This window comes from Saimiri boliviensis, chromosome 2 (assembly GCF_048565385.1).
Source record: "Saimiri boliviensis isolate mSaiBol1 chromosome 2, mSaiBol1.pri, whole genome shotgun sequence".
NCBI lineage: Eukaryota > Metazoa > Chordata > Mammalia > Primates > Cebidae > Saimiri > Saimiri boliviensis.
This window is the reverse complement of record NC_133450.1, coordinates 187,020,404-187,037,399: the sequence shown is the minus strand read 5'-3', so window position 1 is coordinate 187,037,399 and position 16,996 is coordinate 187,020,404. Positions and strand designations below refer to the sequence as shown.

The 16,996-nt window shown below is 41.0% G+C and overlaps 1 pseudogene; it reads right to left on the bottom strand.

Moving 5' to 3' along the window:
• Window positions 1-1,679: 1,679 nt before the first annotated feature.
• On the bottom strand, window positions 1,680-15,025 carry LOC141583749 (small ribosomal subunit protein uS2-like; annotated as a pseudogene).
• Window positions 15,026-16,996: the final 1,971 nt, after the last annotated feature.

The window sequence follows — 16,996 nt, the reverse complement described above, 5'->3', positions numbered from 1 at the left end:
GTCTCTACAAAAAAAATATGAAAAATTTAGCAGGGCATGGTGATGCACACCTGTAGTCCCAGCTACTTGGGGGGTTGACGCAGGAGTATAGCTTGAGCCCAGGAGGTCAAGACTGCAGTGAGCTGTGATCGTACCACTGCACTCCAGTAGAGACTGTCTCACTTGAGACCTGTCTCTACAAAAAAAAATTAGCCAGGCATGGTGGCATGAACCTGTAGTGTCATGATGGCATGGACCTATAGTGTCATGGTGGCATGGACCTGTAGTCTCAGTCCCCTTAGGGGGCTGAGGCAGGAGGATCCCTTGGATTTAGGAAGTTGAGGCTGCAGTGAGACACGATTGTGCCACTGCACTTCAGCCTAGAGCAAGACCTTGTCCATCAAAAAGGAAACAGAGGAAAAAGAAAAAAGAAAAGCAGGTGATAACAGGTAGACATTCTGACGACTGGAAAAGACTAGAAACCTGAATGTGATGTATATAGAGAGGAAGGGTGTGTTAGCTGAGAAAGAATAGATTTCAATGAAACAGAAGTTGTATAAGAAGCAGAACTGACATGGGAAAAAATGAGATTCCTGTTGTATGAGGATAAAATTGAGAAGTACTTCCAGACTGTAAAAACAAAACTAAAACTCCAAAGTGGAGATTATAAGAGACGATGATAGATATGGAGAACAAAGGACAGAAATCAAATGCAGGAATAAAAGACCTTTATTGTAGGAATGGGGAGCAACGCCAACAAAAAAGAAGTAATAATGCAAGGTATAAGAGAAGAAAATGTTCCTGAGTGGAAAAAGGAGCTCAGATTATATATTGAAGGAACTTACTGTTTTCCAGCAAACTTAACTTTTAATAAATGCTATATCTACCTATATACTGTTGAGACTTACAATTCCAGGTAAATTTAAACACATCAATTTACCCTGCTATAATGATGTAAAAAAATTTTAAGAGGAAAAAACCCATGATATTAAAGGAAATGGGAGAGAAGATGGAGGAAGGAGATGACACAAATTGTCAACAAAATTTTGGAAGCTGAAAAAAATAGATAGACTAGTAGTAACTGATTTAGGAGACCTGAGAAAGAAAAATGCTAAATGCCTGTGGAGACGCTAGACAAAAATAAAGCCAAATCATTCTAAAGGCTCAGGATTTGGTGGCAGCTACCTCTGAAAGTGGGGTTGAAAGTATGAGAACAGACAACTAAATCTCCTGTTTCTTACAAACTTTTAACACTCCTTCTCCCATAAATGGATAAAACCTCAAGGTTTATGCTCCAGAAAAATTAATGCAGGGAGACCCTAGACTCACCTGAACCAGGCACAGCTAAGGGTGAGGGTACTGTAGCGAAAGCTGAATGCTCCTTGCTGTCTTTACCTACGGTGCTCTGAGAATACCAGAACCAGACCTATACCTTCTAGGTAAGAGATCGGAGGTGTCTTTTCTACCACAAAATCCACAAAACCTAAATTATTTACGCTCTGGCTCTGTGTCAGGGTTTGCTGAACCTTACTTTAGGCCATAGAAATTAAAGGGTTTTTGAAAACTAAATTTTGCTAAGTTTAATTTTAGGATTCCGAATTAGTTCTCTTTATATTGTCTGAAGTTTATGGATAATAAAATGATAGAGTTTCTAAGCAAAAGGTAAAAGATTTTGCAGAGTTCTTTAGTGATGAATTCTGTGAAATTTATTCCCCTGTCAATAGAGTTAAGTTGAAATTTCCAGAAGGAAATTTCCAAGCAAATTTCTTCCCATGTTAGGGCATGGTTTTCCTGAGTTCATTCCTGTTTGAGGGGTCACTGAGCTTTCATATCTGTAACTTTATAACTTTACTAAATTTGAGTAATTCTCAGCCATTATATCATCACATGTATTTTCTACACCAATCTTATTCTCCTCTCCTGGAATTCCACTGATGTGAATTTAATGCTTTTGATATTGTCTCAAAGTCCTCATGATTGTACTCATCTCTTTTTTCCATTTTTTTTTTTCTCTCTGAAGATTGAACATGTCTATTGGCCCAAATACAAGTTCATGGATTGGTCAGTCTTTTCCATTCTGCTCTTAACTGTATCCAGTAAATATTTTATTTCAGATACTGTATTTTTCAGTTTTAAATTTCTAATAGGTTCCTTTTTATAATTTATGTTTCTTTGCTTAGATCTTCTATATTTCTGTTTGTTTCAATAGTGTTTACTTTTACTTTCTGGAAGATACACCCAAAAGCCACTTTAAGGTGTTTGTCTAACAATGTCAACATCTTGGGGTTGACATCTATTGATTATTTTTTCCCCTTAAGAATTGGTCACATTTTCTTAATTCTTAATAGGTTGAATCTTAGACATTTTGCATACTAAATTGTGAACTCTGGCCTATTTAAGTCCTCTGCATAATGTTGGTTGTTTTTATTTTAGTAGGAAGTTAACCCTGTTAGGTTTGGATGGAAAGTTCTGTCACTTTCTGTGGGCAGTAGTTCCAAAGACTTCAGTTTTTGAAGTATTTGCTATGCTCTTTGGGTCTGCTCTTTGCATGCACTATTTAGAGGTTAGTCTGGGACATAGGTGATAGGTTATATGGCAGTTCAGTTCTCAAAGCTTTTGCTATACGTTTTTTCATGTGTTCTGAAAATACACAGCTTGGGAGTGAGTATGGACTTGTGACAATTCACATGGAAGCTGGGGATTCCTTATCCCCCTCTCTTCTCTGCAGGACTTTCAATACATTCTTTGTTTCTCAGGGGCACCTTTTCATCAGTCTTTTCATAGAGAGCTGGAGTTTCTCTTACAGTTGTGGCCATCATAATCATACAGTTCTGTGTGATTGGGTCTACACTCAGGATAGGGTAATTAGAGAAAAGAGAGAGAGAGAAATAACAAGAATTCTTCCATCCACCCACACACACTGAGGAAGACTACTCCAGGGCCATTAGCTCCTCCTTCTGGAGGAACAGGTTTGCTCTCAGGGTTCTGGGTTTCTGCATCACAGCCAACGTGACAGCTCAGCTGTATGATCAGAGCTGGTCCTGGGCATGGTTTGGAAAGGACAGAAAGAGAAAAATAAAATCAAGGATTCTCCTCACACTCTCTAGGTTGCATTGACCATCTTTTCCAGACCTATGGCCAGGAAAAATGGGATTTTTTCTCAGTTTTTGCTATGTGTTCCTGCTATATAGTTCCCCAACTCAGGTTGCCTTTGGATCAAAATTGGTAGGTAAAGGAAGAAAATAACTCATGAAACTCACTGCCTCCATTTGGGTTGTTTTTCAGGTTTTGACTACTTCCCTTCACAGCCAACTGCTATTTCTATTTCTCAGAGTTCCTAGATTGTGGTTTTTTGTATTTTTTCAGACTTTTTGTTACAATCAGTGGGAGAATCAGGCTGCAACATGTCTACGAATGGGCTGGACAGTTTTTTTTTTTTTAATCTTAAATATGATAAAAGAGTTCACATAGGCTTGTATTAACTGAAATTTGGAAAAATTCTAGACAAAACTAATTATTCCTATTGTCCTTCCTTTTATGGGTTGAAGGAACAAATCTCTGTTGTACCTAATGGCCATTTTAGAACACCCTATAAATATAGTTTATTCATAAAAGACACCTTTACAGCTTTTTAAAAAATCTGACTGACTTTTGGATAGGCAAAAGAATAGTTAGGAAGAAGACAAAATAGGCTGGGCATGGTGGCTCACACCTGTAATCCCAGCACTTTGGGAGGCCAAGGTGGGAGGATCACTTGAGTTCAGGAGTTCAAGATCAGTCCAAGCAACATAGCGGGATCTCGTCTCTACTAAAAATCAAAAAATTAGTCAGGTGTGGTGGTGTGTGAGACTGAGGCAGGAGGATTGCTTGAGCCCGGGAGATGGAGGCTGCAGTGAGCTATGACCCTGCTACTGCACTTCAGCCTGGGTGGCAGAGTGAGACTCTGTCTCAATTGAAAAAGAAAAAAGACAAGATATAAGTCATATCTATCTAAAGATAAATATGCCATTATTGTTTATATGATAAACTAAAATTTAGAGACTCTGAATCATGACAAAATCTCTTAGTCTTTAAATCTATTTCTTCTTATCTCATAACTTAGTAACATAGGCTAAATGTAGATACCTTTTTAAGTGTTCATAAAAAGAAACCCTAACAGCCTAATAAAGATTTCCTTTAGACTTTAAAAACATTTATTTAATTATTTTAATTGACAAACAGAATATATTTATCATGTATGTTGTTTTGAAATGTACATTATGAAATGGCTAATTTGAGCTAATTAACATTTGTATTACCTCACATACTTATTTTTTATGTATGTAGAGCAAACACTTAAAATCTACTCTCTTAGCCATTTTCAAGATCTTTTAGACATTTTTGGCTGCTTATCTGGACTAGTTATTCCTAGAGTGTGCACATAATAACAGAATAACTTATTTCTCAGTTAATTTTCAATGTTTTCCAGGAGACAGGAAAAAAGGAGGGAACGGAACAGAACAAAACAGAGGAGATCCTCATTGGAATAGTGGTGAGTAAAAAAAAAAAAGGCAAAACTGGCTTCAGACAAATATGAATACTGTAGCAGCCTATTAATATTCCTTCTGCAAGGAGAGGAGAGAAAGCTTAGATGCAGAAAAACCCATTTTCACATATAGATATACAGCAGAGAGTTATTATAGCTGGTTGAAACAGTAGCTCTGACCTTTCACAATTTTATAAATGGTACAATTTAAAAGCCAGCATTTATTAACTCCTGAAGTATAGAAATGAAGGAGGGATGTCTTCTACATGAAACAAAACAATCACTCCATCTTAATCGGGCAAGATGAAAAATCTCCTTAAAAGGATTTCTTCTCTTTATGTTCTAAGGTACTTCTCAAAAAAAACAAAGTAGTCTCTGTAAAAAGTTCACCTAAGTGTCGGCTGTCTTGCAAATTGTCCCCAGTAAATTGTGACACAGAGAGAAGCATTCAAATTAATGTGATAGTGAGAAACCACACGGGAATTGAGCATTTGGCTTACATGAGGTTCAGTTTTGAATGAAGAAGAACACATGGAACGTCAATGGTCCATAGGCTGGTGCTTGTCCAGAGCTTGGCCAAAGGCCAGGCTGTCATTGATGATGGGCTGGTTAAACCTCCCAAGTTAGGCAGACAAAACTAAACCAATTTAGTCCCCAAAGACACAAAGATAAGGGAAAAGCCAGGAACAGTGGTGTGGTCTTGCAGTCCCAGCTGTTTAGAAAGCTTGAGCCTAGGAGTTTGACACCAGCCTAGTCAACATAGTGAGCCTCCATCTTTTAAAAAAGAAAAACATGATGAGGTAAGATAAAATAAGATTGAGGAAGAAGTCCTTATAAGGTTTTGAGGTAGTGACCTGAGACAAAGTCTGTCCGAAGGATACCATACTATGGAGGCATTCTGAAGTCCTCAACCTGCCGTGTACTGGCTTGAGGGACTCTTATTGGATCTTTACCTGTCTTCTCCCTATCGATGTTTCCTGTTACCTTTTCCCAGAGACACACATGATTTGCTCCCTCATCTCCTACTGGTCTTTGTTCCAAGATCATCTTCTCAGACCTCCCCTTCCCACCTATTTAAAGTTACAAATCTTGTTCATACTCTTGACTCAGTCTCTGCTTTATTTTTCTCCATTGCACTTATCACCATCTAACATACTACATATTTTGCTATTTGTTTACTTTCTCCTTCCTTCCACTAGAAAGAAACTCCCTGAGGGATTTTTTTTTTTCTGTTTCTGTCATGCCTTTCATATAAACAAAGGTATCCAATTTAAATCTGTACGATCAATGAATGAATTAACTGTGGCAGTGACAGTGAAGACAAAAGCCAAAAATGGAGCCTAAAAAATACTCCTACAACAAGAAGTGCCCCTTCCTCAATGAAAAAAACATTTGTTTCTGAGGTATGCTATTAGTTCCATAAGTTAGAAGAGAAAACTTACATAAGATAAAAACTACAGTGAAGAAAGAAATCAAACTGGAAGGATAAGGAAAAGGGAGAAAAAACTAAACTAAATGAAGGCAATCCAGAAGGAGGATTAAATTCGATGAAAGACTGAACCAATGAAAAGAGATAGACTGCAATGGATGAAAGAAAAGATGGCATTTTGAAGCACTAGCCTTTTATGGATAAATGTTATATTATAAGAAAGGAACATCTGAGATCTATGGGACAATCAATTATCAACTATGTAAGATACTAACAATACGAAACCACACTTGGTCTTAAGAGCAGAGGTTCCCCTTGTACATGGCAAAGGGGAAACTTCCCTTCACCTTTAGAAGGAGCTATGAAAATCAACTGACAAAAAGCAGATTAATAGGTGAAAATTTATTCATCTGTATGAGGGAGGGGATTATTCATAATCAGAGTGATTATTACTGAATAACCCAGTGTAGTACAGAAGCTTACCTATCCTTTTTCATGGAGAGTGGGCGATAAGAAATGTCAACAATTCCTTTAAGGGGCAGTAAGTCATTAGGCAGAATGAATGGACTCAGGAGTTGGGAGGCCTACGTTAAGGGAAGGGGAGCAGCAGAGCTACATGGGAACAAAGGTTGTCCTATGCAGATAAAGTTCCCCAGGTGATCTCTTGGGGCTACCCTCAGAAGAACAGATGAAAAATCTGGGCCAGCAAGGTGGCTCATGCCTGTAGCCTCGCCCTTTGGGAGGCTGAGGATGGAAGATCCCTCGAGGTCAGGAGTTTGGGACCAGCCTGGGCAACATAGTGACATTTCTCACTATATATGAGAGGGAACAAAGACAAAGTTAGGGGTTAGGGTTAGGGATCTTAATTCTGAAGCAGGTTTTAAGGCCTTACCATGTCAAAGGACCAGGAAGGAAGCACCATGTCAAAGCACAAGGAAACTTAAGTAATCTTAACATTCCTTTCTGCTGACTCCAAATTTTTAGACGAAGCTTTACTCCTTTAATCACTTGTAAATTAAAGAATATCTCAATCCATGCATAACCTGTAAGAGCTGCTTCAAGACATCCTGCCTTTTTGGGCTGAACCAATGTATACCCTTCATGTATTGATTTATGACTTTGCCGGTAACTTCTGCCTCCCTAAAATGTATAGAACCAAATTGTAATCCAACTGAGGCGGGCACAGGTTCTCAGGACCTCTTGAGACGGTGTTACCCAGGCCATGGTCACTCATATTGGCTCAGAATAAACCTCTTTAAAATATTTTACAGAGTCTATTTTTTCCATCAACAGCCCCAACACCCTCAACAACTTCTCACCTCCTTTCTCCCCTTGCCGTTTCTCCCCTCTAATCCTTCCTCTCTTTCCTTCTCAACCCTCAGGACTGCATGTGCGCACACCCACAAAGACCAAAAAATCTGTGTAGAGAAATGCACCCACACAGACGTTTATACCTAGAAACACATATGGTCAGGTTCTGAAGACCCATCTCCATAGTTCATGTCCACGTGACACAGAAAAACAAACCCATGAGGAGATAACCACAACCCTAGTTTCCATGCAAAGACAAAATAAAATCTAAAACTCAGTTAATTAAGATCAAATATATACAAAATAAAATGCACCCAGGGTAAAATAAATATTTCAGGAATCCTTCTGTTATTTCTGCATGTTATCGTTACACAGAGACACCAGCAGTTTATGCATGTTGATTCCTGCATTTTGGATCACTCCCTCTTCCAACTCCACATACTAAAATCCTCTCTCGGCTTCAAGCGCCAGCTTGAATGCCATCTTCTACATGAAGCTTCCCAGATCACTTCAGCCAAAAATAATCTCCCCTTTACAAGAGATTTATATAGCAACTTTATATAATATTTATGAGGAGATTATATACCACACACTCTCAGATACCTTGAATATTATTGTATAGATACCCATTATTTCCCACTATGCTGAAACATGTAACTTTTAGGTTATCAGAATTAACTTCTAAATACATTTATATACCCCACAGTGTTTTATTCAACAAATAGGTTTTAATGGACACCACTTTCATCTAACAGGGAAAAAGCTAAAGCATAGGAGAGGAAGGCAGCTTAGGAGAGAAATGGCGGTGCTTGGTCTCCTCTGGTAGGAGGTCAGGTTGTGGTCATGCCAGCAGTCTAGTGTTTAGGATTGTCCTTAGTGCCTCTACAACTGGTCAGGAGGGTGGAGACCAATGAGGAGAATTAGAGAGAACCAGGAGCCAGCATTCAGCTTTACAGGCAGAAAGGCTCCATTTGGTCAACGTTCTCTGTGCCAAGTGGTTTCTTTGGGATGGATCCACTGTAATTAAACTAAAAAGAGACTGAAGCATAAATCAGAATGCTAATTTACTAGTTTATAGTAAGAAATGTAACTCCAAGGAAACTGGCCTACTCCCACCTGCTGGTCAGGACATTCTCTCCTTCTAGGTCTATCTACGTTGCAAGTTCTAGGCTACTCAGAAGTGTCTGATGAATCTGTAACCCAGTCAGGGCTGTGAGTGCATAAACTAGAAAATCTAGAAGAGATTTATAAATTCCTGGAAAAAATACAACTCTCCTAGCTTAAATCAGGAAGAATTAGATACCCTAAACAGGCCAGTAACAAGCAGCGAGATTGAAATGGTAATTGAAAAATTACCAACCAAAAAAAGTCCAGGACCAGATGGATTCACAGCAGAATTCTACCAGACATTCAAAAAATTGGTACCAAACCTTTTGACACTATTCCACAGACAGAGAAAGAAGAAATCCTCCCTAATTCATTCTGTGAAGCCAGCATCACTCTAAGACCAAAGCCAGGAAAGGACATAACCAAAAAAGAAAACTATAGACCAGGTGTCCCCAAACTAAGGCCATTTATCTGACCCCCCCGCCGCACTTCAGGAAGGGGCACCTCTTTCACTGGTGGTCAGTGAGAGGAGCACAGTATGCGGCGGCCCTCCAACAGTCTGAGGGACAGTGAACTGGCCCCCTGTGTAAAAAGTTTGGGGATGCCTGCTACAGACCAATATCCTTCATGAATATAGATACCAAAATCCTTAACAAAATGCTTGCTAACTGAATCAAACAACATATCAAAAAGATAATCCACCATGATCAAGTGGGTTTCATACCAGGGATGCAGGGATGGTTTCACATATGCAAGTCAATAAATGTGAAACACTACATAAACAGAATTAAAAACAAAAATCACAGGATCATCTCAATAGAGGCAGAAAAAGCACTTGGCAAAATCCAGCATTGCTTTATGATTAAAACTGTCAGCAAAATCAGCATACAAGGGACATACCTTAATGTAACAGAAGCCATCTATGACACACCCACAGCCAACAATACTGAATGGGGAAAAGTTAAAGCATTCCCTCTAAGAACTGGAACAAAACAAGGATGTCCACTTTCACCACTCCTCTTCAACACAGTACTGGAAGTCCTAGCCAGAGCAATCAGACGAGAAAGAAAGAAAGGTCATCCTAACTGGTAAAGAGGAAGTCAAATTGCCACTATTTGCTGACAATACGATTGTCTACATGGAAAACCCTTCGTCGTTTGCCGACAATATGATCGTCTACCTTTGAAAACCCTAAGTACTTCCCCAGAAATCTCCCAGAACTGATAGAAAAATTCAGCAAAGTTCCCAAATACAAGATTAATGTACACAAATCAGTAACTCTTCCATACATCAACAGCGATTAAGCAGAGGATCAAATCAAGAACTCAACCCCTCTTTCGATAGCTGCAAAAAATAAAAAATAAAATACTTAGGAATATACATAACAAGGAGTCGAAAGAACTCTACAAGGAAAACTACAGAACACTGCTGAAAAAAATCACAGACAACACAAACAAATGGAAACATACTAATCTCATGGATGAGTAGAATCAATATTGTGAAAATGACCATACTGCCAAATGGGCTATGAGTGGAACAATCTCAGGACTGGGCTGTGACAGTCTGGTGCCTTTCCTGCAGTTGGAGGACACACCTGATGAGAGGAACTAGGTGTGTACCTGGATGACATTGGAGACCTTGGATCCAGCCTTGCTCTTAGGCTCCTGCATTTAAAAAGTTATTTTATTTTATTTTATTTCTGAGACAGGGTTTACACCTCCGTAGTGTGGGCAGCAGCACAGGCCAAATCCTGGGGCCAAGAGAGCCCAGGTGCCGCTTGTGGGAGGCTCAAGTCCTGATGATTCAGGTCCAGCCCGTGGACGGCACGAGGCTGGTAGCGGCACCTGGCACACCTGGCCGGAATTTCCCAACTGCAAGCTTCCTTTGCCCCGCCTCCCTGCCTGGCCTATTTAAGCTGTGAGCTCAGCAACAATAAACGAGACTTGATCAGACTCCTGTCTTGTCTCCATTCTTCGCGTCTCCTGCCCATCCATCCCCACTCCCTCCCTTCGGGCTCCTGTTGTTGTCCTGCAGGTCGGGCCAGTTTGGCGCCCGAACAGGGACCCGAAGTAAGAGGGACACAGTGAGGGACGTCGTCGAAGCCGGCCGGATTGAAGAAAGAAATCCAGAGGAGGAGTCACCGCGGGAACCTGCTGCGGCCTTGCTCTCTGGTAAGTGGACGACGATATTATGGGTCAGGAAATTAGTAAGCATGAGTTGTTTGTAGAAGAACTCAGCATAGCATTAAAGGCGCGAGGAGTAAAGGTGAAAGTAAACCGGTTAATTAAATATTTTGATTATATTAAGGACGTTTGTCCCTGGTTCCCTCAAAAAGAAATCCAATCTAAAATAGAATATCTTAAAACTCAAATAAAGCTTGAAACTGAACATCAGGAACTTATTGAGCAATTAGAAAAAATCAAACTAGGAAAGGTAAAAGGGGATGCGTGCATTTATCAGGTGGCTTCCCGAGAGACTTGTAAAGCAAGTAGATACCAAAAAATCCGAAAAACCAACTCCACCCAGGGACAACATCGAGCCCTGAGGGTCTTCTATCTTTTCCCTTTTTAGGAGTCAACAACATGGTATTATTTATCTTGATTGCTTTCCCTCCTTGTCTTCTTGTCTAATCGGTCTTGTTATACTCAGCAAACTCAGGAGCTTCTCAGGATCACAAATTGAGGCCATAAAGATGCAGCCCATTCAGGTCCATTACCACAGGCTGGAGATGGCAGACCTAGAGATGGAGCTTGATACCTTTCCTCTCAGGTCACCCGGCGAGCTGAACCGGTTAGCCAATGACGGGCAACTGAGGAGCATGAGTAAGGACACTCCGCCTAAGGAGGAAAACGTTTTTCCCCTCCCCATGATGGATAAGGAGTCAATGTTCTCTCATGTGGGGTCCTCTGACCTAAGACAGGCACGGTTCCCGCGGGCATAACTACCACTCAGCCTAATTTCTAAATAAAATAAAGGGGAACCTGTGGGCAGCAGCACAGGCCAAATCCTGGGGCCAAGAGAGCCCAGGTGCCGCTTGTGGGAGGCTCAAGTCCTGATGATTCAGGTCCAGCCCGTGGACGGCACGAGGCTGGTAGCGGCACCTGGCACACCTGGCCGGAATTTCCCAACTGCAAGCTTCCTTTGCCCCGCCTCCCTGCCTGGCCTATTTAAGCTGTGAGCTCAGCAACAATAAACGAGACTTGATCAGACTCCTGTCTTGTCTCCATTCTTCGCGTCTCCTGCCCATCCATCCCCACTCCCTCCCTTCGGGCTCCTGTTGTTGTCCTGCAGGTCGGGCCAGTTTGGCGCCCGAACAGGGACCCGAAGTAAGAGGGACACAGGGACGTCGTCGAAGCTGGCCGGATTGAAGAAAGAAATCCAGAGGAGGAGTCACCGCGGGAACCTGCTGCGGCCTTGCTCTCTGGTAAGTGGACGACGATATTATGGGTCAGGAAATTAGTAAGCATGAGTTGTTTGTAGAAGAACTCAGCATAGCATTAAAGGCGCGAGGAGTAAAGGTGAAAGTAAACCGGTTAATTAAATATTTTGATTATATTAAGGACGTTTGTCCCTGGTTCCCTCAAAAAGAAATCCAATCTAAAATAGAATATCTTAAAACTCAAAGCTTGAAACTGAACATCAGGAACTTATTGAGCAATTAGAAAAAATCAAACTAGGAAAGGTAAAAGGGGATGCGTGCATTTATCAGGTGGCTTCCCGAGAGACTTGTAAAGCAAGTAGATACCAAAAAATCCGAAAAACCAACTCCACCCAGGGACGACATCGAGCCCTGAGGGTCTTCCATCTTTTTCCTTTTTAGGAGTCAACAACATGGTATTATTTATCTTGATTGCTTTCCCTCCTTGTCTTCTTGTCTAATCGGTCTTGTTATACTCAGCAAACTCAGGAGCTTCTCAGGATCACAAATTGAGGCCATAAAGATGCAGCCCATTCAGGTCCATTACCACAGGCTGGAGATGGCAGACCTAGAGATGGAGCTTGATACCTTTCCTCTCAGGTCACCCGGCGAGCTGAACCGGTTAGCCAATGACGGGCAACTGAGGAGCATGAGTAAGGACACTCCGCCTAAGGAGGAAAACGTTTTTCCCCTCCCCATGATGGATAAGGAGTCAATGTTCTCTCATGTGGGGTCCTCTGACCTAAGACAGGCACGGTTCCCGCGGGCATAACTACCACTCAGCCTAATTTCTAAATAAAATAAAGGGGAACCTGTGGGCAGCAGCACAGGCCAAATCCTGGGGCCAAGAGAGCCCAGGTGCCGCTTGTGGGAGGCTCAAGTCCTGATGATTCAGGTCCAGCCCGTGGACGGCACGAGGCTGGTAGCGGCACCTGGCACACCTGGCCGGAATTTCCCAACTGCAAGCTTCCTTTGCCCCGCCTCCCTGCCTGGCCTATTTAAGCTGTGAGCTCAGCAACAATAAACGAGACTTGATCAGACTCCTGTCTTGTCTCCATTCTTCGCGTCTCCTGCCCATCCATCCCCACTCCCTTCGGGCTCCTGTTGTTGTCCTGCAGGTCGGGACACCGTAGCATGGGCTGGATTGCAGTGGCACAATTATGGCTCACTGCAGCTTCAACCTCTTGGGCTCCAGTGATTCTCCTGTCTCAGCTTCCTCAGCCTTCTTCCTTCCACAAGAAACAGGAGCATGCCACCATGACCAGCTAATTTTTTATTTTTTGTAGAGACGGGGTCTTGCTGTGTTGCCCAGGCTGGTCTGGAACTCCTAGCCTCAAGTGTCCTCCTGCCTTGGCCGCCCTGGGTCCTGTTTTAAAATTCCTATTACTGTCCTTCTTTAAAGAAAAAAAACTACTGGATATGTGAATAGTCTGCAATTTCAAACAGCTTACTTATAATCATTCCGAGTATTTATATCTTCTTAACTTGAATGAAATGGAGGTAGCATGGCCTTTAGTGGAGGTTAGAATCAACCTTTTTATCTATCTCTAAGTTGCTGTGATGGGCTAGTTACTTTACTTCTTGGTGATTCAGTTTTCTCTTGTAGAACGTGGGGTAACAATTACTGAGTCTGGCTGGTGGTAAGCACTGAATGAGGTGATGCGTGTAACGGGTCTGGCACTGAGTAATGCTACTCTGTCAGGGTTAATTACCCTTTCTTCCTTGTGTTCCTGAATTCTTTGAGCTTTATAGTTCATCATCTAGGTTAGCTAATCGGCCAAACTCACCTATTATATGAGGACTTCTCATAATATCATCCACAGAGAGTTGCTATCACCCTATTAACTGCCTCCCTTCCCCAAGAAAGCTTTTTTTTTTTTTCTTAATTGAAATCTGTCATAGATAGGAATTAACTTTCAGAACATTTAGAAACATTTTAAATGGTGAAAAAGATGCAGATACTGAAGACATTTTTGAAATAATGACTAAAATTTCATTTCATTTATTTAAATTTTTTTGAGACAGTGTCTCTGTTACCCAGGCTGGAGTGCAATGGCATGATTGTTGTTCACTGTAGCCTTGACCTCCTAGGCTCAAAAGATCTTCCCACTTCAGCCTCCTGAGTAGTGTAGCTGGGACTACAGATGCATGCCACCATGTCTAGCTAACTTTATAATTTTTTGTAGAGACGGGGTCCCACTATATTGCCCAGGCTTGTCTCAAACTCCTGGGCTCAAGTTGTCCTCCTGCTTCAACCTCCCAAAGTGTTGGGATTACAGGCATTTATTTACAGCCATTGTGCCCAGTCTAAAATTTCAGTTTTGTGTGTGTTCTTTTTTAGAAACTTGATGCTTATTTTCCATCAATCTTATTTCCATGTTGCTTAAGAGCTTGTGCAAGAACAGCTGAAGACCGTTCAGTGGTTGCTCCTACCCATTCAGTGGCCTGAGCAGTGGGAGCTGCAGACCAGTCTTCCGTGGCAGGCTGAGTGCTCCTATCTTTAGTAGGGAACTGCTGGATAGGCACAAAGGGCACCTGCATGCCTTCAGACCAGTCTGCAACCTCAAGCTGAGTAGCAGTAAACTCAGGAGCTGGAGCAGTCCACTCAACCTGAAATTCCTTCTTGGTCATAGCCTTTTCAGCAGCAGCCTGCTCTTTTTCAATCTCTTCAGGTTCCCTGTAGAAGTAGAGATCAGGCATGACCTCCCACGGATGTTCACAGGAAATGGTGTCACACATGCACAGAGCTTCCCAAGCTAGCATCCACCACATCAAACCCACTAAGTGAGCTCCCTTGTTGTTGCATGAGATGGCAATGTCCACATAGTGCAGAGCAGAATCTGTGTTACACAGAGCAATGATAGGTAGGTTAACATAGGATGCCTCCGCAAGAGGCTGGTGGTCAGCCCTGGTGTCAATAACCACAAGCAGCCGTAGCTCCCGGAAGGCTGCCTGGATCTGGTTGGTGAAGGTTCCAGGAGTGAAGTAGCTAGCAATTGGAGTGGCTCCAGTAGCAGCAGCAAACTTCAGCACAGCCCTCTGGGCAGTATTCCTGGAGAATATAACACTGACATCAGCAGGGCTTTCAATGGCAACAATGGCACGAGCTGCCAGGAGAAGCTTCTCCCAGGTTCTCTTCAGATTTATGATGTAGATGCCATCACTTTTCCTTTTATAGATGTACTATTCCATCTGGAAGTCAAGGTTGGTGCCACCTATCTGCTGCAAGGAACTTAAGGACATCCTCCTCCTTCATTCACAGGACATCAAGGGCTCTGGACATTGTGAAAGCTTCCCTTTAAGTTACGATGGGAATCCAGAACAACGCCATATGGACCCCTCAGCAGGTAGCACAGAAAAGGTAAAATTTCACTTTTATAGGAGTTTCTTTCGGATGCATTATTGAGGCAGATAGAAATGTAATTATTGTGTTTGGTTGAGTAGTAACTATCAGTAATATTTAATAGGATAACACATTTTATATAAGAATATAAATTCATTTTTGCAATCATAGTAACATGTTTTCAAGGTATAAATAAAATTTAACATTTTGACTATAATATCTTCATGTGCATATTGTTAAACCAAAAGCATTTCTACATACGTTTATTTACACATGATTCTGTCTTGTGTTTTTACTTTATTAGTAAGGTATTTTAAAGCACTTTTGGAAGATTCTGTTTTTAAATATCTTTTTACTAGGGAAAATTTCAAATAACATATCTCCATGTACTTGTCACCCAACTTCAACAACATTTTTGAATGATCTTGTTTCTTCTATACCCCCACACTATTTACCTCCTCATTTTGAAGTAAATTCCAGATATCAGAGAGTTATATCATTAAATATTTCAGTATGCATCTACATCTACACAAACTTTAAAAATGACAGAACTACCATTATTGAACCTAGAAAGTTAATAATAGTTTCTTAATATCATCAAATATCCTATCAGTGCTTTAATTCCCTTGATTGGCTTATACATTTATTTTTATTTTCTCAAACTCTTGACCTCAGGTGATCCACCTGCCTCAGCCTCCCAAAGTGCTAGGATTACAGACATGAGCCACCATCACACCCCACCAGCCATCATGCCTGGACTATTTTTATTTTCTATAATTTGTCTTTTGGAATCAAAATACAAATACAGCCCACAAACTGCAAGTGGTTTAAATGTCTCTTAAGTCTCTTTTAATACATAGATTCTGCTTCATTGCTTTAACTTTTCTCCTTATGATTTTTTTGTGGAAGAAATTAGATCCCTTGTCCATGGTCCTGATTCTGCTGATTGCATCCTTGCGTTCTATCATGTTTGTTTGCCCTCTATATTCATTACGAATTATATGTTGCTGGATCTGATTTGCTAAAATGTTAAGAACTTTTTACATTCATTGTTCATGAAGAATATTGGTCTATAGTTTTCCATTCTTGTAATGTCTTTGGATTTGGTATCAAGGCAATCTTGGCCTCAAACAATGAATTGAGAAGTATTCTCTTTAAATTTTTGAAATAATTTATGTAGAATTGGTATTATTTCTTCCTCAAATATTTGTTAGAATTCACTAGTGAAGAAATATGAACATAAATAAGAATTTCCTTGACAATTTTTTTGAGACAAGATTTAAACTACAAATGCAATTTCTTTAAATGAATTTAAGGCCATTCGGGTTATCTATTTCTTCTTGAGTAAGTTTTGATAGTTTGTGTCTTTCAAATAACTTGTCCAGTCTTAGTCCATTTTGTGCTGTTATAACAGAGTACCACAGAGTGGGTAATTTACAGAGACAGACTTTATTCTCTCACAGTTCTGGAGGCTGGGAAGTTACCAGCATTTGATGAGGGCCTCCTTGCTGTGTCCTCACATGGATGAAGGGCAGAAAAGCAGAATAGAGAGAACCCACTCCTGTAAACCCTTTTTATAGTGGCATTAATCCACCCTGTTCTCATGACCCAAAACACTTCCCCAAAGGCCCCACCTCCCAACACTGTTACATTGGGGATTAAGTTCCCAACACATAAAGTTTGGAAGGAACACATTCAAACTACAGCAGTCCATTTCATCTAAGTTGTCAATTTATAGACATTAAAAATTTCACATTATTATTATTACTTGAGACAGGGTCTTACTCTGTCACCTAGGCTGGAGTGCAGTGGCAAGATCTTGGGTCACTGCAACCTTCACCTCCCAGGCTCAAGCAATCCTCCCACTTCAGCCTCCTGAGTAGC